The sequence below is a fragment of the Porites lutea genome, chromosome 4 (genome assembly GCF_958299795.1).
Source record: "Porites lutea chromosome 4, jaPorLute2.1, whole genome shotgun sequence".
Taxonomy (NCBI): Eukaryota; Metazoa; Cnidaria; class Anthozoa; order Scleractinia; family Poritidae; genus Porites; species Porites lutea.
The window spans coordinates 30,637,299-30,661,355 of NC_133204.1; the positions used below are offsets into that span (position 1 = coordinate 30,637,299).

Genomic DNA, 24,057 nt, shown 5'->3' on the forward strand with positions numbered 1-24,057 from the left:
TTGCCCTGTCCTTTATTCAGTGGATAACACTATAGTTTCAAGCTGAAGTGTAGAGTTCAATATAATGACACAATTGCAGTTTTACTGACCTAAGTAACTGAGGTAATCGAGACAGGTCAGTCGTCTGAAGTTCTTTTTATACAGTATTTGAAACATTTACAAAATGTTAACAAAAATTCAAGAGTTCGCGGAGCTTCCCGCCACACTCTCAACTATTGCTTTCCTGAGAAGAATTCATCAAAAATGAAAGTATTACGTTGCTGTTACTGTATTTAACTTTATTGTAGTTGCAGAGTGAAAACAGTAAATTTCTTGTTTTTATTATATGACTTGCTTTTTTTCCCTAATTAATACAATCAAGGTTCGTGGTGAGTTAGATAGACATTTTTTAACGCAAAAATTAGAATTTTAATTTAATACCAACAACCAAATGAGGTCAAGTTTATGGTTCAAAGAAATCAACTTTAACAGTTTCTGAAAGGAGGTTTAAACGATTCATTCATGATTACTCCGTAAGGTGTGGACTTAGTACTCCAATCTTTCCTTCTAATATATAATCATATAAATGGTTTTAGGACGAAATTACCACACCCGCCTAATTAAAGTTTGAAAAGCTAACTAAAATATCCAATCTGCCAGCGCCCAGTCGCCATCCTTATAATCATAAAGTGAGGTCAAGATTGCTGTATATATACCCATATTTTTGTCATGTTAATCAATTAAAAAATAGATAATATAAGGTAATCACAAGAAAAAAAAAACCTGAATCTCGTTGTGCAGGAGTTAATCTACCATGCAGTTTTCGCTAGTGGCCAAAACTCTGTCCACACTATGAAATGCTTTTTTAGAAAGCTTCGTTTTCCCTTTCACACTTAACGTCCACTTTAAGCCATAGAAAGCGAAACCACATGTTTAAACTAAATAAAAGACCTCTATTCTCTATTCAAACGTGCCCACTAAAGTGAGCGTTTTGTTTTCTTTTTAAAAAAAACGTGAGTTCGAAAGCCCCTTTTTTTGGAGGCTTCAGTGTCGGTTTTAAGACCCAACCATCGAAGGATTTTGAATCTTCTTCCACGTCACATTAACAAACTTTCAAGTCCATTAGCCATACTACTCCACAATTCACCCCCTGAAGGGGACAACGACCATCCATTCCTTTTAGGATAACAGTACTATTTACGAGGTTTAGAATTCCTGCGGGGCCGTGTTGTTTTATTTCTTGTGACCTGCCGTGAATTAGTTGGTTTAGAAATAGAAGCCATAGCCATCATCTCACTCAGTGTAACTTGAGACGACGCTTGAGTCTACGAACAGGTGGAAAGAAAACAAAATGAATTAACCACTCATTAGATAGTTAACAGAGAAAATATATATGTATTTTTAAATTTGGAATGTTACGGCCGAGATCTATCCTAAGCTCAAATTTTATTTTCCTAACCAAGAGCAAGACATTCATTGACTTAAAATGACAAAATAACCTGTTAAACTAGTTTAACCACCATAAGATAACACGTGATCTTATCTTAATGAACTTCCCCACATTTTATTTAGATATAGACAAGAGGCTATGACGATTCGACTTTAATGTATTTCTGTGTAAGTATATGAGATTCCCGCAGAAAAAAGGTTACATTTGTGCTCCCTATACTATTACTGGTATCTTTCGAACTAAGGGAAAGTTCATTTAATATGACAAGGGGGGGGATGAAGATATTGAGGGGGGGCTCCGAAAATTTTTAGACACCCGAAGGGGGGGCTCTGAAAAAATTGTTGCGCTAGGAGGGGGGGCTCCGAAAATTTGTATACTTCAAAACCAACACATGACATCATCATACAGATCGGATGGTTTTCAACTCAACAATTTAATGACCTGTGCAACTCAGCTATATCACGTGGTTTACAGATATAACAAATGTAGTCTCAGTAATTATTACACTCTTGTTCATCCCAAAAATGCTTTAGAAAATTGTATCACAACTGTATCTCAAGTTTGTCATAGTATAAACCATTGAAGACAATAACGGTAAATATATTTAATACAGTCTAGCGATCTTTTTTCAGGGGAGCAAAGGAATTGAAGGAGGAGGGGGGGCCTCTGAAATTTTTTCGACTACCAAGGAGGGGGCTCCTAAAAAATTGAACCGCTAGCGAGGGGGGCTGCTAAAATTTCAAGCTTCAAGTTTCAATATCTTCATCCCCCCCCCCCCCCCCCCCCCCTTGTCATATTAAATGAACTTTCCCTAAGCAATCTAGGCGGAATCTGGAGTGTACATTTATGTCTTAAAAAAGACATGCATGAGTAGTCAAAAAGTACAAAGTGGTCAAAAAAGTTTTTTCTATGTATGATGGTCCACTATTTACCTTTGTGCAATTTTTTTTACACAGTACGTACCTGTTGTGTCACGTGGTCTGTTGTGGCTGCAAAACAATCTGGGCACTTAATGACGCCTTCCCCTTCAATGCGCTCAGCAGTAGAATAAACATGCGCTGTTTAAAAGATCGAGGAGGTCAGTTTTTAAGTAGTTTAACGAGGGAGTTATGGGATTAGTTTAAGTTGTTTATACAAGGGAGTTGTGAAATATAAGAAGTGCATACTTAAATAAAACATTCAATTGGGTTTGGGGTGCAGGCGCGATGTTTCTGATGTTTCTTGTCTTGTTTCAGTGTTTCTGGTTTTTGTTTTTCGATAATAATTTATTCATGGATAATTGGAAAAGGTGACTTGTCAGGGCGGAGAATGGAAAACTAGTCCATCACAAAAGGCTCCGTCCCATTAATTACTTACACGTATAACACGTAAAAAGAATCTGATGTTGTTTTGACTTAATTAGTCCCGGGAACAGCACTCGGCGAACTTAATAACACTTCTTAGTAACACTGTATAGTTGTTTTAAAGATTTTTATAAGATACCTTTCCCACACTTGTACCAGGGTCCTTTTACGAGGTTCCTGGTCTTCATGATCACTTTCTGTAACTTTGCGTCGAAGCCAGGGTCCTCCAAGCTCTTGGAGAGCCCGTATTTCTGCTTAAGTTTGTTAACATCAGCCATAAACTCTTCTATTTTCTGTCGATCTATAAAAGTGGTCATATTAAGCCGAGACTAAAGTAACTTGTTTCCGTTATCATTACTTGTAAGTTAGAATGAAGGGAAATATAACTTTCTAAAATTGGTACATTAAATTGAATAGGCTCTACGATAATCAGATCAAGAAAACTGAATGGATAGCATTCAATCAAGTCAAGAATAGAAAATGCATTAACTCTTTACTGGGATTGCTGTACCTCCAATTCGGTGGAGTGTTGCATGGAAGTAGTGCTACAGAGCCGATTTCAAAATTGTTTTCAAACCAAAATCTCAACGGCTAAAGAAAAGAATACGGATTAAATTACACAAAATGCCAACGAAAACACATTGAAGTAAATCTTAGTAGTCCGTGTGTCTGTAAGGATTTTTTGTAATTTATTTCTCGGTCGAGAAGGAAGCAATGCAATATCAAAGAATTGGGAACTTTATTTCTACACTCGATTAAAAACCTCTATCACAGTGTTGCTTAGCCTGAGAACACAGTCGACATTTGGCGACGCTACCACTGGTTTTCCCGCCAAATGAAGTCTGAGAAACGAGCGCAGACATTCCATACTGATGACGCGTCACTACCCAGATCTGGGTAGTGCTTCCGATTGGTTGAATCAAATTTTTCACGCGGCACGAACAATCAGAAGCACTACCCAGATCACGGTAGGTGACGCGTCATCACTATGGAATTTCTACGCTCGTTTCTCGATCAGACTTCATTTGGCGGAGAAACCAGTGGTAGCGTCGCCAAATGACGGCTGTTTTCTCAGGTTATATGTTGCTATCTTCGTTTACCTATTGCTTTTCCCGACTCCAATGCAGCTTGGGTACAAGTCACACAACTATTGTCTTCAGAATTCAACTTTACGGCTTTGCTCTCCAAGAAATTCTTTAACCCTTTAAAAGAAACTAAGAGCCTTATTCTTAGAAGTTCTTCACAAAATTCTTTGATTTCCTGCTCGCTCAAGTGAACACTTTCCACCAATCGAGATTTCAAAGGTCTGAGTTTTTCAGAAAGCTTTAAGTCGTGTTCATCCTTCGTCGAAAGACTGTGAATGGTATCCAGAGCCTTTAACAGAGTGACTTGATTTTGAACCTTCGTAACTTCTTCAGATGTTAAACTTCTTTCAGTATTGATCGACCGAGTTATCTCTGAAGCCTCCTTCTTGAATTCTTTGATGTCTTGGGCATCCACCAAAATCTTATGAATTTGTTCTCTGTCGACCACATTTTGGAGAAGTATTCGACGCTTTATAGCTTCAAAATCAGCAAGGGTCTTTGAAATAGTCAATCTGTATCTATGACTTGACAGAATTGGGGTTTGACACTCAGGTTTTGGACATAGCTTGTGTTTGATTTCAACTTCTTTAGTTTCACTTCGTCCAAATTCTGGTCCTTCAATCCACTTGTCTAATTTCCTCACTTCAAATATATGACCACAGTCATTTAGCTCGATGAACATAGCTCGGGAATCATTCTCCTTAAAGCAATCAGCTTCTTCATTGCAAACGCGGCACAGCTTTGGACACTTTTCACCACAAACACCGATACACGAATGACCGCAAGGTGTCTTCTTTTGGCATGGTTCCTCACAACTTGATCTATCATCGCTTATTTCTCCGCAAGGCACCAACAGTTTTTGATGTGAACATTCCCAGGAATATTCATTTTTACACGGCTCACAGGGATCGCCACAGCCCCTCTTGCACTTTTGGTGTTCACAGTAGTTTCTGCATGGCAATGAACAAGGTGGACAGGCACGGACACAGATGTCTTGACAGGTGTGACCGCAAAACAGGACACGACTGCACCTGGACTTACATGGTAAGTGAAGGCGACCCTGTTGACACTTACTGCAGTTACCTGTTGAAAAACAATAAGAACTCTTGAGCATTTTCGATACAAAAACCTTACGAAACTACAACGGCGACGGCGACGGCAACGGGAACGTCAAAAATGCAATAGGTTTAATGAGCAAAACAACACATCTGCACGTGCATCACGCTTTTTGTAAATTTCTTTGCCATCTCTGCACGACTACGACGTGAAATGACCAAGTGAGGGCGCTTTCAATTCAATCCAAAATTCCGGAACTTTCTGTTGGTACATCAGATGGAAAAGTCCCTTTCGGTTTGGTCGGACCTGATATTCGGGACCAGCTTTGAAGGTGGTCCATTTTGACCGGTCTGGTCATTTCCGTCGGTCGGTCGGACCGAAATGACCTTTTCCATTTACCAAAATTGTTGTCCCCAGTATCGCTCTTTTGAATCCTGCTTACAAAAACAACTAGTTGTTTCCAATGGAAAGTAACAACGTATATGACACTGTTAATGGCAACTATTAAAAATTCGAAAGAAATTGCAGCTGATTCAAACTATTTGATACTCGCAGCACCAACACAACACGACACGTAGGTGAAAAAAGTGTGTGTATCAAGCTACAATTGTATAAAAGTCCGTGAGAATAAATTCGTATAATTCGTCTGAAACCTGTCCACGATAAGGTTTAGAGCACGCGAGCGGTGGAGTGAATGAAATAGTGAATTTCCAATCGAGTTTCAATATTAAACTGGATCATTACGATTAGCTAGCGTACCAAATCATTTTCAATCTTTGCTTCTGCTGTGTAGAAAACGTTTTAGTACCAAGGAAGAACAAACCAAGTCATACGTTCCAGAAAAGCTCTAACTAGAGCAATTTATTTTAATTAGTTAAAGTTAAGCTTAAATGAAAATACAACAAAACCTGGCTGAATACAAATTTGGCCAAAGTACCGATTTCTTTACCGTAGAGTTCCAGGAATTGATTCGAATATTCTGAGAAACGTATCGCTTCAATTCACCAGAATTTTTTACCTTCACTTGTATTCATACTCTTCGCTTGCGAAAACGTGGCTTTCTACACGAAACAGGATTTCTCCGCCTTTAGTTTTCCACCGCCCTTTTCGACAGTCGAGTGTTCTTTAGGATATGTACAATATTTACTTTTCCCTTTTAGAGTGTAATTTTGAGTCTGCTGCGAGCAATAACCAAACGCGCCCGTCGCCTGGGACGGGTCTGTAGAACCGGAATGTACCGTTTCATTGAGCACGTCAAGTTTGCGAAATTTCAAACCAGAATTTTTGCTGAATGGTAAGTGCCCTTCAAAATTTAAGTTTACTTGAGAACGGGAACGGCAAGGCGGTAAATTCTACCATCTCTATCTGAACTCGGACGAGGTCCCTTCTCCTCAGATCCAACCTTCTTTTAAGTAGCAGGGCGACTTCGGATAATCACGAAATAGTTTGAAAGGATGCGAAGTCTATTTTTCAGTGGAGTTTCAATGGACGAGGCCGTTGTCCGATCGTACGGTCTCCCTATGCCAACGGATATTGACGAGATTCAGTTAGGTGATAACTCGACGTCTGGAATGCCCTCGCTAGTGGTATGTTAGGCTCCGTACCTGAGCTACCCTGGAAGAGCTAACTTTTCATACATTTCCTTACAATACAAGGCGAGAAACAAAAAGTAGAGTCTGCGAGAAGGTTTACCCGTCCATTCGGGTCTCCAAGCTGGATTTTATAGGTTTAGCATACTGATAACATATTGCCCTCAATACGTCTTAAACCATACTGAGCATAGATCCAGTTTCTTACCGACACATGGGTGACCACACTGTAATTTACCACAGGGCTCTTTGCATTCGATGTCATCAGGTGATTTGGAACAGGGCACCTTATTGATGTGGCCACAGGCGGAGGCTCTCTTTGGCACCATCTTTGTACACTTGAATGTAGACTTATCTTGAGAACAGGGGACTTGTTGCTCATGTCCGCATTCGGGGATAATCTTTTTCACTTTTTCCATGCAAGGACCACACGGTTGGCCGCAAATCTTGTGACACCTGTGCCCAAGATCGCATAAAGTTTTAGAGCAAGGTTGCTGGCAAGCGAATTGGTCCATGTGTTCGAGATCTAAGGGATGACAGGGATGTTCACAAATGTGACCACACGTCAGCTTTATTTCGCATGGTTTTTAACAGCCTCCTTCGGGCGCTTTTTCAAAATCTTCAGCAGTTGATGCCAAGATCACATTTTCTGGATGGTTCTGACAGGAAAGCTTCAGCTCCCCACCCATGTTTCCTTGTCTCTTCATATCTGCGAAGATTTTTTTCCACAGATCGCTGTTCCGTGCCAACAGTGTGGCGTTTCCTATGATGTAAAAGCCTTTACGAGCACGGGATAACGCGACACAGACCCTGTTTGCGCTCTTAAGGAAGCCAATTCTGTCACTGCGAACAAGTGATAAAAGAATGATGTCATTTTCTTCGCCTTGGAAGTTGTCTACTACTGTGACGCGGACTCCCTCAAAGAATTTTTTATCCTTCGAAATTGCAATGTTTGACATCACTTGTTTCAGCTGGAAAAGTTGTCCACTGTAGGCGGCCAAAATAGTAATCTGGTCCCGCCGATAACCTTGTTGGATAAGGTAGCGGCACAAAGCAGCCAGAAATTTTGCTTCGTGTTCGTTTTTCTTACTTTTTCCCTCATGGACAAAGTCCTGCGGACATAAAGATGAAGGTTAAAGTCAAAGGAGTTCTAATCAAGAAGTCCTGTTCAGTAATAATATAGCATGTCTTTTTGTTTAGTCTTGAATCGGCGTTTATTTGCTGACCCAGTACGACAAATTTCTTGAAAATAATAAAAATGGTAGAGAGGTATGCCGGTCAGTTTTCCTACTTTGCCTGAATTGAACGATTCCTCGTTCCAATGACATTCATCACGAAATTATTATGGAACTGGAAACTTAATCTTTAAGCACTAATTCAGCGTTTTCAAAATAAATTAATGACCGGTATTCCCAAACATTTTGAAGAAGGTTCAAGATTTTTCGAAGCTAAGAATAGCAAAGGGTAGTAAAAGAGATCATCCTTTTCCTATTCTTTATGAGGCGCAAAATGAAAGGCAAATGTAAGTTAAGCGTCGTGTATACATCAGCATAAAGCTTTTTTTTCTGCCTAGAACCTTTCATCAAAGGCAACCTCTAACTGAGTTTAAGACCTTTTGTAAGGAATAATCTATTATACAGTAATGAGATGTAACTATAAAAGTTTGACTGAGCATTTAGTGCCATCTATTCAAATGCCATTTGGCGGTGTTTTCTACCGTAAACAGATAATTCCCTTTTTCATGAGGAAAAAACAGTTTTTAAATCACCTCAGGTGTATTGTGATCAACAAAAAACAAATTTCGCTGCACTCCTTTGATGGACTCAAACTTCAGTACAGACTCGTGGTTTTGTAGTTTTGGGTTGACGTAAATGTGATCCAGCATCGTAGCGATTTCGGGCCGCATTCTGTGCTGTAAACAAAGCCTTGAAAACTGTATATCATTCTTGATCATTCTCTCAAACAGAGACACATCAAAGTTGTACTCAATCTGAAGATCGTACACCGTGGGACTGGGGCGAAGTTGTTGATGGTCACCAATTAAAATCAAGTGCTGGCATCCAGGAGTTAGAGATGTAATTATATGTGCTTCAAGCACTTCAGCGGCTTCCTCCACAATTGTAATCGCTGGTTTTATATTCTGCAACACCTGGTGGTACCGAGCTGCACCTAAACGAAGAAGTGGACGTTGCCATTACTAACAGTGCAAATGTGGACGTTTTAGTGGTTAGGGGCATGTAAACAACCTTCAATAGGGCTGAAGGGTTTGTTTTTTCTGTGGTGTTTTACATTAGCGTGCAACAGCACTATGTGTGATAGCCGGCATTAAGGGCGTATTTTCTCGGAAGCAATGTAATACCGTGGCCGCCACAACTGAGGAAACCTTGTAAGAAGAGAAATACCCCCCCCCCCCCCCCCGGCCTGGTGTCGAAAGGAAGAGACCGAGGAGGGAGGAGAGGTAAAAATTAACCTCTTGTTCATTGGGATATACTTTTCATTTTATATCATTATGGTACAGACCCTGACCAGCACTTTATCAAAGATTACTAGACATCTGTACATTGTCTGGGCAACTTTAAAATGGAAATAATACTGTTTTGCAATGTATGAATTTTAGTCTCTTTATATACTGGTAGTTTACTTAACTATTTGTGTGTGTTTCTCTGTTTTCTTTGTTCTTGTGTCCCTGACCTAAACATTTAAACATCTTTACTTTTAACTGGCTGCCTGGCATTTTTAACTCTTAGGTTATTTCGGGCAGCCAGCGCCCCTATCGTCCTCTGTACTATTGTTATAAATTTTTATTTCTTGTATATTATGGGGTGAAATAAAGTGTTGTTGTTGTTGTTGTTGTTGTTGTTGTTGTACCAAATAAACATGTCGTATGTCGATTTGATGAAACTCCGAGCTGAGATATAGAGTTAATTATATTCAGACATGAAGCCCTGCCATGTAAAAAATGTGCACAAGTTCTGGAGCCAGTTGCCAAATCACTTGAGCTATTGATAGTAGAGATAAAAACGTGTCTAGTTTTAGTGTTTACCTGTCGTGGTCATTCCAATGACATCGGCGAAACTAAGGATCTTAAAATCCTCTATGTCTTTTATTCTTTTGAGCTTGGCCGCTTTGACGTCAAACATTTCTTGTAATTTTAAAATGTTTAAGTGCCATTTCTCACGAGCATCGTTTACCCATCTGCGATACAGCCGCCAGCGATCTATTTCAGACAACTTCCACGTATCCTCAACCTAAATTTTTAAATTCTTAATTTGTTAAATAATTCAGTAAGTAAAGGATTTCAGTGACGTATCGATGATAACAAAAAGTGACTTAATACCAGCTGAATACTAGGCATATTTGTAAGGAAAACAAAACTGGCAAATTTTAAAAGAATTCACAGCAAATGTTTCAATTTACTCTATTAATTAGCTCTTGGCTGTAATTCGTCAAGTTTTATGAGAAAAGCAATTTACGTTATAAAGGGTTATCTACAAGGCGTAGCATTTGTTTCGTAATATTTTAAATTTATCTTATATTTAAGTGCAAAAAGGACTTTTCACATTTGTCACCAAATTGCATACTATCAAAGCGGCCACAAGAGACGAAAACGATACCTGATTAGCTTCTTCGTCGCTCATAACGTCTTCACTATTAAGTTCTCTCTGAATTCGCCGCTTGATCCTCTGTTTAATTCGGCTAGGATTCTGGAACTGCCAGCCACCACCGCGACTGTATCCTGCACATGTCGTATCAGGACTATCCATTTTTGTTTCCGTCTCTGAGCGCTTGTCGTTAAATCGAATGACGTCTAGATCATCGTCAAGGATCCTCTGATCTTGTATGACAAAAGCGTCAAACCTGACATCTGGGACTCGTCCGACTCCGTTACTAATACCTTGCAACTCCCCGTCTGTTACTGCGCCTTCATCGGTGTCACCGACAAGACCATTGCCATAGATATTCTCATTATCTTCATCTTCATCCATATACTGTGCTATGCCATTTCCAAGCTTCTTATCAGCTCCGACGTTTTCAATTTTCTCGTCCAGCTTGCATTCCTCTACGAAAAAAAGAAGATCCTCAAAGTTTCTTGTTAAAATAAAGGGTGAATGGTTTTTGGGAAGAAGGCGTTGAGGCTGGTGAAAAATATATTGGGACAATGAATCTGGTAATAGAAGGACATTTCCTTTCACAAAGAACCTTAAAGAGCTCACTGATCGATCATTAGCCTGTGATCAAACGTCTATTTACCTATTTATTTATCTTCACTTTTGGAGGGCATGATCGCAGGATAACTGATTACTGCCAACGGGAGGGGTAAAAAGAAACTGCAACCCATGTTCATGCAGGTACGCTTTTCGTTAAATTCAAAACATTTATCGATCTTAGAAAAAAAAGCTAATTGACAAAGTGGTCGAAGTTCTTTAAAAACATCAATGACGACAAATAGAAAATCGACCTTTCTCTGAATTGCATCCAACAGCTTGAATGTTTTCAACGGTCAGCGCCTCGGAATATATATGTAAGTGCGAGATCCTTCCTGTAAAGAAGTGTTCCTGCCAAGGGTTGTTCAATGCGCCAATTCTGATCGGGAACTGTGTAGCCAGCTCGAATCCTGAGCCTATCAGTAAAGCTTCTACTTCTTCGCCATTGTGCCATAGTCGCGCTATTCCAGTGGTGTAATCGTAAGATGCACCAATATAATTCCAGGCATTAATGTTCAAAACGGCTTTTCTTATGGGAATTGCCACTGTCAAATCTCTTGTAACAAAACAAGCCGCCAGCGTTCCTGTACCCGATTGCGAATACTCTGGTTGTAGGGGCTCTTGCCAAATTTGAACGCCATATTCACATGTCCCATAGGTGATGATTGGTCCACAATCTCCCAAAGGATAGACAAACGCTAGTATAGTGATGGACGTTCTAGTGTCTGCATAGCCACCATCGAAATTTCCAATCTCTATGAAGGAGTCTTGGCTTCCGATAAGTTCCAAAGATCCTCCTGGTATCCCATCAGCACCTAATGCTGGTCGGACGTATGGAGATATATAGGCTAAGTCTCGTTGGGAGAAATATTCCAGTCCTCTACAGTCAGCATTAAAGGGAAACATGGCAAGTGGCTTGGAAAACCCTGAGAATGAAAATGTAAGGTGATAAGTAGAGCAACCACTTCATCTAATGCTATAATACTAGAGCTATCGTCTTTGGAAAATGACAAACCAAAGCCACTTTGGGAGAGTATGTAATTCTAATTCTTATGTTGAAAATTTAGGGAAGGTGCGTTTTTTCTTAGAGAGGGGGAGGGCTGAATTTTTTCTTCTTTTTTTTCTGAGTTTAAGTTAAAAAGTTCCTGCCCCCGCCCCTGCCACCTTTAGGTGACTGACAAAAGTGCGACCCTCCCCTCTGTACTAAATGGTATGCCATAGAAACCTCAGAACATTTCACTTGGGAACGCCAAATGTTTGAATATGAATGTATCTCAATATTGAATGTGTGTGTGCGCGCTGAAACAAGAAAATGCAAACAGTCAGTGTGGGATATTTACGTTTATAACTGAAGTTTGAAATCCTCCAACCTCATCCCCAGGGCGCTTTCTTGGAGGTGGGGCGACACCACCTCCAAAGCCAGGGAAAAGTGCCCTGGGGAAGAGGTTGGAAATCCTCATTATAAAATTCTGGAAAAGATGTGTGATTCTCCCCTTGAATAGCTCACAAAGAGGTATGGCCCTCCCCTTTTGGTGCTCACTTTCGCTGATTACCCTCCCCCACTGAGGCCTCAGAACCCCCCAAACACCACCCCCCCCCCCCCAACCGCCACCACCACCACCACCACAAGAAAAAACGTACCTTCCGTTATTATTATACACCAAAAATACCCAGAAAAAAAAGCTAATAAAATTTAAACCCGGCATAAGATCAAACTAAAAAAACAGTTATGGCGTGGGTTAACGGAAGATTCTGTGTGGAGTGACTTTTCAATTGAGTGACTTGATGTAAAAAAGTCTGAACCTCCCTTAGACTACCAGTTAGTGGGTATTCTTGGCAGAGAAAACGACAAAGGACAGAAGGATGGGCAAGGGGTGGGAAGAATAGGCTAAGCGGTTGAGGTTGTCTGTGTAAGACTTTACAACGCCCGTCCTATCAAGCCAAGCCGGAGAGCTTAGATGACTAACCTTTCCCATGAACTTGCATTTTTTGAATATGAAATTAATGAAAAGGACTTGACTGTGAATAAAGAAATTAAAAGATAAATGTGATCATTGTAGCTACGATGTTAGTCTGAAGATTCGATAAGACAAATTTGAAAATTCAGCTAATGGAAAAATGTAATTGCAAATCAAAGTCGACAGACTGCAAATTATAGTAGTTGCTAAAAAATATATCTACGTGTCCCAGCTGTTCATCAGTAGGATGCCCAAAATGCGTGCAATTCCACAATTGGTTTCGGCTCCATTAAATCCTATACCAGTTGCAGAACATTTTAGGCCGCGTTTATACTATCATAGATCAAATGGTTTTACCCTCTTCGTAAGGGTTAGCTGGCTTCACTGGAAGTCCTAGCCAATACTGCAACATGATTGCAGGTTTACGCTTCCCCGTGCCAGCTGAAAAATTACGTTGAAGTGAGTTATAATGCTCTGGCGTCATGCTTATGGCGCTTGTTGCAAGCTCGGTCACACCAATCAGGGTTCTTGTTGAATTTTCAAGCATTCTGCTGTTAGAAGAAATTTTGTTAAAGAGCTGTGTCATTTCCTGTTCGACCTCGTACTTCTTTGAGTCCTTTAGTAGCAGTCGTTTCTAAACAGAAGATCAAAACGGAGTATAATTAATCATAAGGAGAAAATAGGTTGTTTTCTTACATGGCTCATATAGGGATGTCTCTATCGACAGGTTAATTAATTTCGCGCGAGTCTGTACTAATCTAAACAGGGTATGCATTTATTCGTCCGAGTTTGTCCTAGCATAAACAGGGGATTTCATTGACTGTTGAGTTGATTTTCTAGATGAAATTTGTTTCTATTTCAAGTATAAAGCAATGAATTTGCTCAACTTCAATAGCTTTAAAAAAGACAGGGTGCATTTTGTCCTTTCTTAGCTTAACAGAGTAAAAAATTGAGGTGTGGTCCTTAACGGGGTATGTATTTTAGTTTTGTTTTTTTTTTTTGTTTTGTTTTTTTGTTTTGTTTTGTTTTTTGTATTCCAGAGAGGGCTTGGGTCTCAATTCTTAGCCAAAATACAATATATATTTTCAAGCAACGTATTTATAAGCCTCCCGCCTCACAGGGCGTCCCTTCGAAGCAAAGCTTAAGGCAGCTTCAACGATAGCAACCATTAGTAAGGTTGTACAACTCAATATCAAGGAGTTTAAGTGAGTGTCGTATGCCTTAAGGTCTTTACCGCATGGATATTAAATTTGGCGTGTTATTGCAAAACAACGCTGTGTTTTGCTGATATTGCAGGGAATTAAATCCAAAGCACTAAACATGGTCAGTAAATAAGCAGGTAACTAGACAACAATTAACGTCGATAATCAACGCATATATTAAGGTCAGTACCCTAACCTACACCTTACCCCGAGTTTACATTTCCACTTAAAAAGACTGCATTCTTTCATCGTCTCACTCTGGCTTCTCCCTCCGACTCGAACAATTACGCCCTCGTGAAAAGCGTGGATTCCTTCCAAAAACTGGTCAAGTGCGTGGTTGGTATAACAAACCACAAAGATGGGCCTTTTACCAGACACTTTTTGCCAAGCCTTGGCGTTGTGCAGCAGAATCTTGGCTATCTGTAAGAAACACAAGACAATTTGTGGTATTTTCTCTGATTTGGAAGCAAATAATTTGGCCTGATGACATGAAATAGCCTTAATTAAGTTTGACAAACTATACGACAACAAGAAAATACGTTGCATTTTCGCCTACAATGTAGATGGTGCCTACACTGCATACAGGAAGTGTCTTGCTATGGAATCCATTTTCATCCCGTATAGTACACAATTCGTGCGTTTTCGCACCCTACAAGTTACAGTTAGTTGGTTAGCTTTGGGTTTATACAGTTGCCTTTGGTCCATAGAAAAGCCCACGTTATATGCGACTAACAACTTGTAGAAACGGAAGTAAAAAAATATAACTGTTATTAATACAAGTGTATTTCCGAGGTTAACACCTTCAGTCCAATGTACGTCTTTCCAGTGCCGGGTGGTCCTTGAACGACTGCAAACTCCTTGGTCAGCGCTAACTGTAAGGCTTGGGACTGTGAATCATCTAGTTCCAGGTCCTTCGCAGATGGCCAAGAGGCTAGGTTCAAAACTGTAATACTCGATGCTAGGAAAAGAGGAAATGTTAGAAGTAATATATTAAGTATGAGACCCAGTGTTTCATCACCAGATGAAACACCGAGAAGAGAGTTGAAAATACGAACGTCAGCGCAGTATGTTTGACGAACTTCGAGGTGATTTATCTGGTAATGAAACACCGTGTCGGATGCTTGATATTACTTCTCAAACAAAATGATTTTAGAAGGATAAATTAGAGATGCAAAAATGACCAGTTTTTCATCTGATTTCCAAACACTCATTAAACAATAGTTTCTTTTGTATTTTCTTTATGAACTATAAATGGGTTTAGGAATAGTACTAAGCTATTCAACGACCGGCTGGTCAGATAGCTGATCCAGCTGCCAACTTAATATCCACTTAATTGAATAGCACGGAACTTCTTCGCATTTTAAAGACACTCGCCATAATGTTGTGAACCATTCTGGTTGCTTTCATATCTTCATTGGCCTATTCTAACTTTCGAAGGTTTATAAATTTAGAAAGGCCTTTCAATGGAAACAACTGTCTCTACATAGTACTAACTAAAAGCAACTTACAAGATCTGGCCACACCACAACGCCTTCTTATTGATCTAGAAGTAGAATACCTGTAATTAGAAGCATCGGTTAACCCTTTAAGCCCTATTGGAATGATCAGCGTCAAATTTCTCCTAGTAATATCAATGTTTTATAAAACAGAGTGGTCATGAGAATTGAGGACATGATCACACAAGTTAAATCGAATTGATGCTTCAACAAATTCTTTCCACTACTTCTATTGAAAACGTACAGAGTTAACAAATAAGAATTTCCATTGTGATGTTAGGGTTTATAGGGTTAACAGTGAGAAACAAGTTTTTGACTCGAAACATTGCGTAGTCATCAGTTTTCTCTTCTACTTAACATGTCTCTACTTGACTTATTCTCCATTCCACAAGAGAGTATAAGTTAAAGAACATCATTTAATGAAGGACGATTAAGTACAATTTTTAACTTGCCCATGCCAGGAAGTAATTCAGCATACTTTACTCCCGGTAACTCAAATAGAAATTGAGTTCCCCGGCTAGGAGTCGCTAAAAATAATTCTCCTAACTCGAAGAGAAATCCTCTTTTACCCCTTGGGGCTTTTGTCCATACTTTTATCCTCTTAACCGAATCGCTTTGAGAATGTGTCATCTGATTACTGTTACATGATATTCCAGTATTCCCCTATCTGTTTGTTTTGGTGGCAAAATATAGTCTGTTTATACTGAAATAATAACCTTGCTTAAACCGCGTAATCGGCAAAGTTATTTTAAGTATAGAAGACTGTCTACGTTATCTATTTTTAGTTTCCGTCATTTTTCCCCGTCTACCAATAGCTCAAACCTTTCATTTGTGCTTTGAATGAAGGTTCGAGTGACAATCAGCTGCTGTTAAAAGTATTTTCTTGCCTTTTTTCCGGCGACATGATAGGAGAGAAATCAAACTTTACTTGCTCACCATCTGGATTCGTCAAATAAGCAGGAGGCAAGATGTCCTGCACACATTCAACAATATATCTCTATGAAGAAACGTCCAAAAAGGTCTTTTTAATGATCAATACATAAGTATCAACTTAGCCCAACGTACACAGTCCTTAAACTCTATTCCAGAAGCTGAATGGTTACTGCTACTTAATGAGATGCCGAAACATGAAACCTGACAATGCATCTCTTTTATCGGATCCAGCCTCCCAACCATCATTTTAATAGAGGAGTCAAACTGAACCAGCCAGTGAGGAGTTTTGAGCAGCCAATAAGGAAATGTTTACAGTCACATATTTTCCCGTACCATCGTCGTACCCAAAGGGTTTGATGCCAAGCTCTACGTGATGCTTTCAATTCTATTTCAGTCGCGAAAGCTAAATGAGCGAGGTGCATAAGTACGTAAATGCAGTCTAATAAACGCCCAGGGCGTTTATTTAATTTTAGGGGTCCAAGAGGGGGCGTTTAATAGATGGGAGGTATTTATTCTCGTATCCAGGATGTCGCAACTTATTTTAACGAATTCAATAAAGTGTATATAGTATGCTTTCGGCCGGAAACGTTTTTGCGTTAACAGAATCAATTTAATTTAATTTTTGGCTACAATCAATAGGGCGTTTTAACGAGTGCGCAAAAATTGCACGTCACATAATACACAAACCGATGTTGATCAAACAATAAAATTAACAAATTGATTGATTTTCCTCTATTTCGCCAGTTCCTAGTATTTAAGAGCAATTTTCAGTGGTGGGGGGGCGTTTATTAGAGAGGGGCGTTTAATGCAAACTTATTAGCGTAGCGGGGGGTCGTTTATTAGATAAGAGGCGTATATTTGAGAGTGGGCGTTTATTAGATCATTTACGGTAGTTAAGATAGATCGTGTTTGACCATGCCAAGAGGAACACAATGAAGCAGAATCGGTTCGACAACTATATGCTTCTACACTAACATAATTACACTACACTAAGTCGATCCGAATCCCATTTCAACTCGCCAAAAAGCCGTTTATTATTGGAATTTTAGTAATGATGATAGTTAACCTGTAGTGGAAACTTCCCGTACGCCATTGATTGTAATCCTTCCAGCACTGGGCGGTACGCCTCAAAGAAAGCTATTGATTCAGCCATCTGACACACGTCTCCTATCCTCAGCGCCTCTTCACCCGCCGCAGACACAAAACGCACTTCTATCTCACCCTGAAAAAAATCATTTCCAGGCAACCTACCTTGTAACCTGAATTTTTAGACACCACTTCGAGTCGCACCTACACCTACTTTGTTTGTCGTTAGTAGCTTTCATACCTGCTCAGATTGTTAATGAAGCATAAAGAACGGTAATTTAAAAATACCAAGAAGAAAGATGGCACTAAGAGAGAATCTTGGGGCGTTGGTCGGGATAAGTGATTTATCATTATTATTATAGGTTAAAATTAAACGGAAGTCTAATTCCTGAGACATCCGCACATTGTTATCGATTGTTTGAAACGCCATCAAGTCCACGTGCGACTGCCTCAAAACAAACAACAAAGAATATTATTGTAATGGCGACTGTTGATTCACTCTTGACAACACTGAATAAATTTTTGCGGCTCTCTCCGGAAACCAACTTCCGATTAATTTTAATAGTTCAATTGGTCTAAAAATAACTTTGTTGAAATTCACAAATCCCAAGGGCTGGACTGGGCTTTTCCCTCTAAGCTTATTCTCTTTTGAAAAAACACAGTTCCATATTCAAATGCCTGTTTTTGCTCACCATAAACTATACTATGCATGAAGGATCCTGCTCCTTTACAGCTTCGTCATTTTCGTGCTGCAAAACAGCCTTACTATAGAGCAATAGATGCACTGGGACGAAAAAACACACAGCGGATATTAACTGTCTTGTCCCAGTGGTACCCTTGCAGCCAGCGTATTGCGGTTTTGTACCACTGAAAGAATGACTAGCTGCAAGGGGCCTTTTCTAACCTGTAGAATGTACGGCGTCACACTGTAGTTCCAAAGACTCGATTACGTTAGATTACGCCGCAAACCTTAATTCAGTAAGCATTAATCTAAATATAATGCATATTTTAGATTTACTGTTACATTAACCTATCGTATTATAGCGCAATTTTGCACAGACCTAAAATGGTTCCCTGTCGGCTTCATTTTTAAAAATTATTTAATCCTCCAGTCATATGTTTTCCCTTACCTTGACAATATCCCTTAGTTCTCTATTAGCAACTGTGGCGAAAACAAAGTTCTGAAATTTGTCCTTCGACAAACAAAGAAGTGATCCGAAAATGAGCCTTTTACTGTTCTCCCACTGGACTCCACGGAACCGTGAAACATCGAATCTCACTTTGTACGCAATCCCGTTCGACGTAAATACTGGACTGAGTATCCTGACATTGTCGTAGACTCTGATATCATCCAAATGGTGTTTCCTGTTGTTCCTTGGATCACCCATGACTACCAATTGCTGGATTCCATCTCGCAGTGGCCTGACGAAGTCCTCTCGAAGGAGTCGAAACTGCACGTCTAGGTAGTGTTCTTTATTATCGTAGCGCCCTATGACTTTGTTCTCTCTTAGAAAGGGCCTCTCTTGTGGAAAGATGTCTTCGCGGGTTGGAATAACGCTCAATCGGCGAAAATCCTCAGGAGGTAATGGTGTTGCCATCGCTACCGTCTGGCTGAAAAAAAAAACACAGATGTATCATAATTCACTTATGTTGAAATTCATGTAAATGCTTTTTGTAATGTGTCAAGCAGGATATTCTTTGAACTGCCTTAAAAATGTGCCATTGCTCCTTAAAAACAGTTGCTACAACGTGGACGGTAAACTAAAGAATTCGCTCTTGTCACGGCATACTGAAAGGTTCTGACTGATTTTTTGGTGCTGAAATCGGCTGAAGGAGAGAATCTGATTGTTAAGCTAGTGCTGAGTCGCTGACAATTTAGTCGTCCACAGACTGTTTCTTTCTGAAATTAATAACTTAAACCAATAACATTAGCTACATATTTATATTCCATTGTATGCGAGTCAAGAACTCAAAATTGGCAAATAATTATAATCAATTTTAATTTCCTTTAGGGCTAGCAACTTCATCACAGTATAAAGCAAGTAGTCTGTTCGCCTAAGGAGTCTTTTGCGACGTTCAGTTTATTGCAATTTTTCATGAGTAATAATAACTATTAATGTTTAATTTCAATCTTGAAGGAGTTTAAATGATGAATAACTGATCCCTGGTGTTACGGTGGAATCCGTGAGAAACTAGTATTTCAGAAGGAATAGAAAGTAACTGAGTTCTGATGCTATTTTTGCTTCACATAAACAACATAATATGTGTTATAGATATTTTTTTTTTTTCATCATTAGTTTGCACCATTATATATTCTGTACACTACGTACTATGATCCACCCGCCAAAACAAGTGATAAAAGTTTCCGTTATTCTAACGGAAAGAAAGTATGACAAACAGTATTAATTTTTCTGTCAAAAGTATAAACAAGTGTGGCACCGGCGCAATTTCACCAAAAAGGCCAAAATTTATCAAAAACGAAAATTATGATTTAATCGGCGTGGCTGCGCAGTAAGTGGCAAGTTCATTCGATGCGGAAATAAATTCTCCTGGGCAGGACTGGACAGGTTTCAGAAGTTATTCATAGCGTTTATTGAAAAGCATTGCATGAAACTTTAATATTAAAGGCTGTAAGTTTATATTGCACATAATTATATTATTGCACATAATAAAGATACGTTACGAGTTTATTACGTCTATTGCGGCATTATTGATTAGACTTACCCGGCTAGACTTGCGAACAGTAACTAGCAGTCTTGAAGCTCTTTACCCGGTCTCCATTTTGTGGTCCAGTCTCCGGTATCATTTATTAATTTTTACAGACAAAGCCGCTCTAAAGAAAGCAAACGTTTCACCATGTCAATGAAAGTTTATGTTTACCAACATGGAAGAATGCTAGATAACTAAGTACTGCAAAAGAATGCATTTATATCATCAGTATACTAACCAATCAAAAAGCAGCATGGAGTGAGTTCGTGGAATCCGCCATGTATACTTCCGACGTTTCCCTTTCTGGGAATAAAAAAAAAACATTTCTTGATAAAACTTGAATGAAACGCGTTTTCTTATTTTTACTGCAGAAGCCTGTTGGTAAGTCGTTTATTAACTTCGAAAGAAAGCCGAAGAAAGTAGAATTTGATTACCGAGTTTGAAGAAATCAGACTGATTTAAGGATTAAGTGTTCTTCCAGAAAGAATTTCTACACTTCCGCTACATTTCTCGGAATTTTAGAAGTTCACCTTAGGAAAACCTTCTAGGAAAAACAAAGTTTAAGTGCCACTTTATCAAGTGAAGTTGGCCACCGTTTCAGTAGGTAAAACATTCCATCTAAATTGTTAATTGTAGTCTCCTTGATTAAGTTTTAAGTATACTGAAGTTTCTAGTTTCGACTGGCATGCATCTCTGGCTTGCAGCGCAGAATAAGTTCTAACTCATTTTGAAAAGAAATGGTTCTTGTTTCCAAGAGTGGCATGGCAAGCCTCCAGGACTGGTGGATTATTTTTACTTAATTACAAAAAATGTTACAGTATTAGCTGTCAATATATTTTAAGTCTTTTAAATATAAATGAAAGTCTCTAGTTTGTTAACCTGACTGAATGTAACTTAATCAGGGTAAAAATCACGATTATCAATGCAAAATTCCTATTCACATATTCTCTTTAGGCTCTGCCAGTTATCATATTTCAAAAATAATGATGAAAATGTAAAAATTTCTATCCATTTCCCTTTCAAAACGAGAGGTAGTTTTAAGATTTCAGTTAATAGGTCTCAGTACAAGAAATGTTTAGTCTTGAAATAGTATAGAGTTTTGTTTTTCTTCTCCTCTTTGATGTATTGTGGCCCCTTCAGGTTGTATAATAATTTTTTCTGACCTGTTCAAAGAAGTCATTATAAAATAAAACTTAGTGTTTTTTTTTGTTGTTGTTGTTGTTGTTTTCTTTTTGTTTTTTGTTTTTTTGTTACATTCAACATGAGTTCAACGGATATCAATGAGTCAGCCCCTAATAGAGACGCCAGGAAATAAAAGCTTCAATCTCTAGCTCAGAGCTAGCAAGAAGTTTGGGTGGACCAGTGGTTTGTATAAATAAGGCATTTTGGTCACATTTTACAAGAATTCAGGTTCAGACACCTGACATAAACATTGCGATCTAAGAAGCATTTACATTTTTTTGTATTATAATTAATCAATTTTTTTTTCCTTCAGTAATATTTTACTAAATATGCATTTAGACTTCAATAGACCCCATCTTTGTTGACAAAATATCATCAATTTTGCTTTAGTTTTCCTTAAGGTGGCTGAAAACAGTTTTGCGGGCGGTCAGCGGCGACTCGCGTGACGGCGAGTGTTTTAACTTCGACAAACAAACATGGCGGCGAAAAAGCAATGGTACACAGAAGACGATTTCTCAAAATCTACTCATTAAAATTTTGTGAAATTTGGCAGAATTTTTACTTTTATTGTATTCTAAATAATGAGAACTTTAAAATGGAATTTGAACAGACGATTTTTGTGACACATTTAATAATTACAGTACAATTATATTATTGATTATCTGAAAACCCCTTTGTTAAAATTTGGTCAAATAAGTTTCAAATGGTAATGATTAATTATAGTAAGCTAGGTGCAAGTTTATAGGAAAATCTAATGAGTGAATTTTCTGTAAATTGAGCAAAAGTGAAATTTTAAGGTTGCATTCAATCGTTCATGTTGCCATGAAAACTACGAAAATGTCAAATTTTACCTGTCAATCAAAATTTTTCATCAAAATATTTTCCACTTGCCAAGTTTCAGCTTGTGAGCTGCAACCCTTCTCTTGCCATAATTTAGCAAATGACATATACTAAGAAACTGCCAAAACTGTGTTCAGCCACCTTAATCTGTGTTTTGATTGTGAATGATTAATCTCTGAATGATTTGCAAACGATTAGGAATTTTGTGTCCTGCGTTCTAGGGCAAAGCAAATTCCTCCCTTGGTCTTAAACGTCAGAGAACAACATATTAAGCAAATGTAGGCCACTGTTTCTAAAAGACAATAAACTATAAGCGTGACAATGCTGGAAAAAGCATTTAACTTTTCTATTTTAATTTTGCAGATTTCATTGTTACTTTCATTTCATTTCTACATTCGTTTAATTCCTTAAAGGTGCACATCATAGATCCCAACAAGTAACGTCAAGAAGTTGAAACACAAAGAAATTCCGTATTATCCGAGTTTGGATGTCATCGTTGCGTGTCTTTTGAATGTCTCATTGCAGAATAGTTAAAACTTAAAATGTTAGGTAACAATGTTAAGGAAAGTTCAAAATTCTTAACACGTTTAGTCCAAGATTGTATTAGTAATAGATGGCCCTTGGACGAGTACAGTTCGATTTTGAGGTAAACATTTCAGAAATAGATCGCATAACTAACTGAAGAGGTGGGAATCGTTACTTACGATCCTCGTCGTTGTAAATTTTCCCAAAAGATACTTCGTTTTCCTATGAGCACCTGGTGTCATTTTATTCGTCTAGTAAAATATAAATACTTTAAAAGAACCTATTAATCCCTTCCCAGCAAGATATTTCAGCGAAGAGACCCCTGAAACATCCAAGAGATATAACCAACGGTTACACACAAACCCAAGTGAGTTGTAGGTAATGGAAGTGAATTTCAAAGTTCGGAATAAACTAATGCCACAGAATGAAGTTATATTTGACCATCGAGAAAAAACCTTGCAAAAAGCAAATATTATATACAGAGACATTATGTAATAATACTGGGGTTTCTTCAGGGCTAATCAATGAAGAGTTTTAAAAATAATTTCTTGTAGTACGTTAATGAGATTTACTGTACCTGCTTTTATAAGGAGATCAGCTCAAAGAGACGTACACACTATGACTTCGGGCCAATGAAATATCGTGTTTTCTTCTGGGAATGTCTAGCCAGAACTTTTTTGTCAGCTAAATTTAAGAGTAAAGACCTTTAGTGTTGCGTGGGCATGCCTGAACAGACTGGCCAATCAGAAAACAGCAAAATATGGTTTCCCAGAATATAGAGAGCGACTTCCGGTCTCTTCATTTCTGAGAAATGATTTATTCAATCTATTAACCTCATTTCATTACGGGCATTTTTAGTCCCTTGGGATCTGTCCGTGATTTCTTCCACCCTCTGTACCTTCAACAGGATTTAGGTTGCGACAATAAAAATTAGCAAGTCAATAGTCTGTAAATTCAAAATTGGTCAATTTGGACAGCCGCCATCTTGAATCCGCCTTCTTGAATAGACCTTGTCACAGTTTTCGACGCCATCTTGACGGGTAGGCAAACGTCTGAGAAATTACAGTGTTTGTATGAGAATCTAATGTCCAATAATTTCCGTAAAACGGCTGTTCTGAAAAAAATATGAATTGTAAACTAAAACTACAAAGCAAAGGACTGTACTAAAAAATTTGGGGGGCGTACCTGTGCTTAAATTTCTCCAGCGGCTTGCTTTAAATTTTCCATATATTTGTCTGTAATTTTTCCCGGGACTTTCTTAAAGACAATTGCATAGAAAATGTAAAAAAGTAGGGGTTCTAGGTTTCCTGGCGCATGTAACGCCCTTAATTTTTTACAGTAGAATCCTTAGGAGTACAGCTTTAGTTTTAAATTCATATTTTTTTTCAGAACAGTCATTTTACGGAAATTATTCGACAT

The 24,057-nt window shown here is 38.6% G+C and overlaps 1 pseudogene; it reads right to left on the reverse strand.

Annotated features, from left to right (window-relative positions):
* LOC140934521 (NFX1-type zinc finger-containing protein 1-like) lies at positions 1–20,282 on the reverse strand (annotated as a pseudogene).
* Between the last annotated feature and the right edge of the window lie 3,775 nt (positions 20,283–24,057).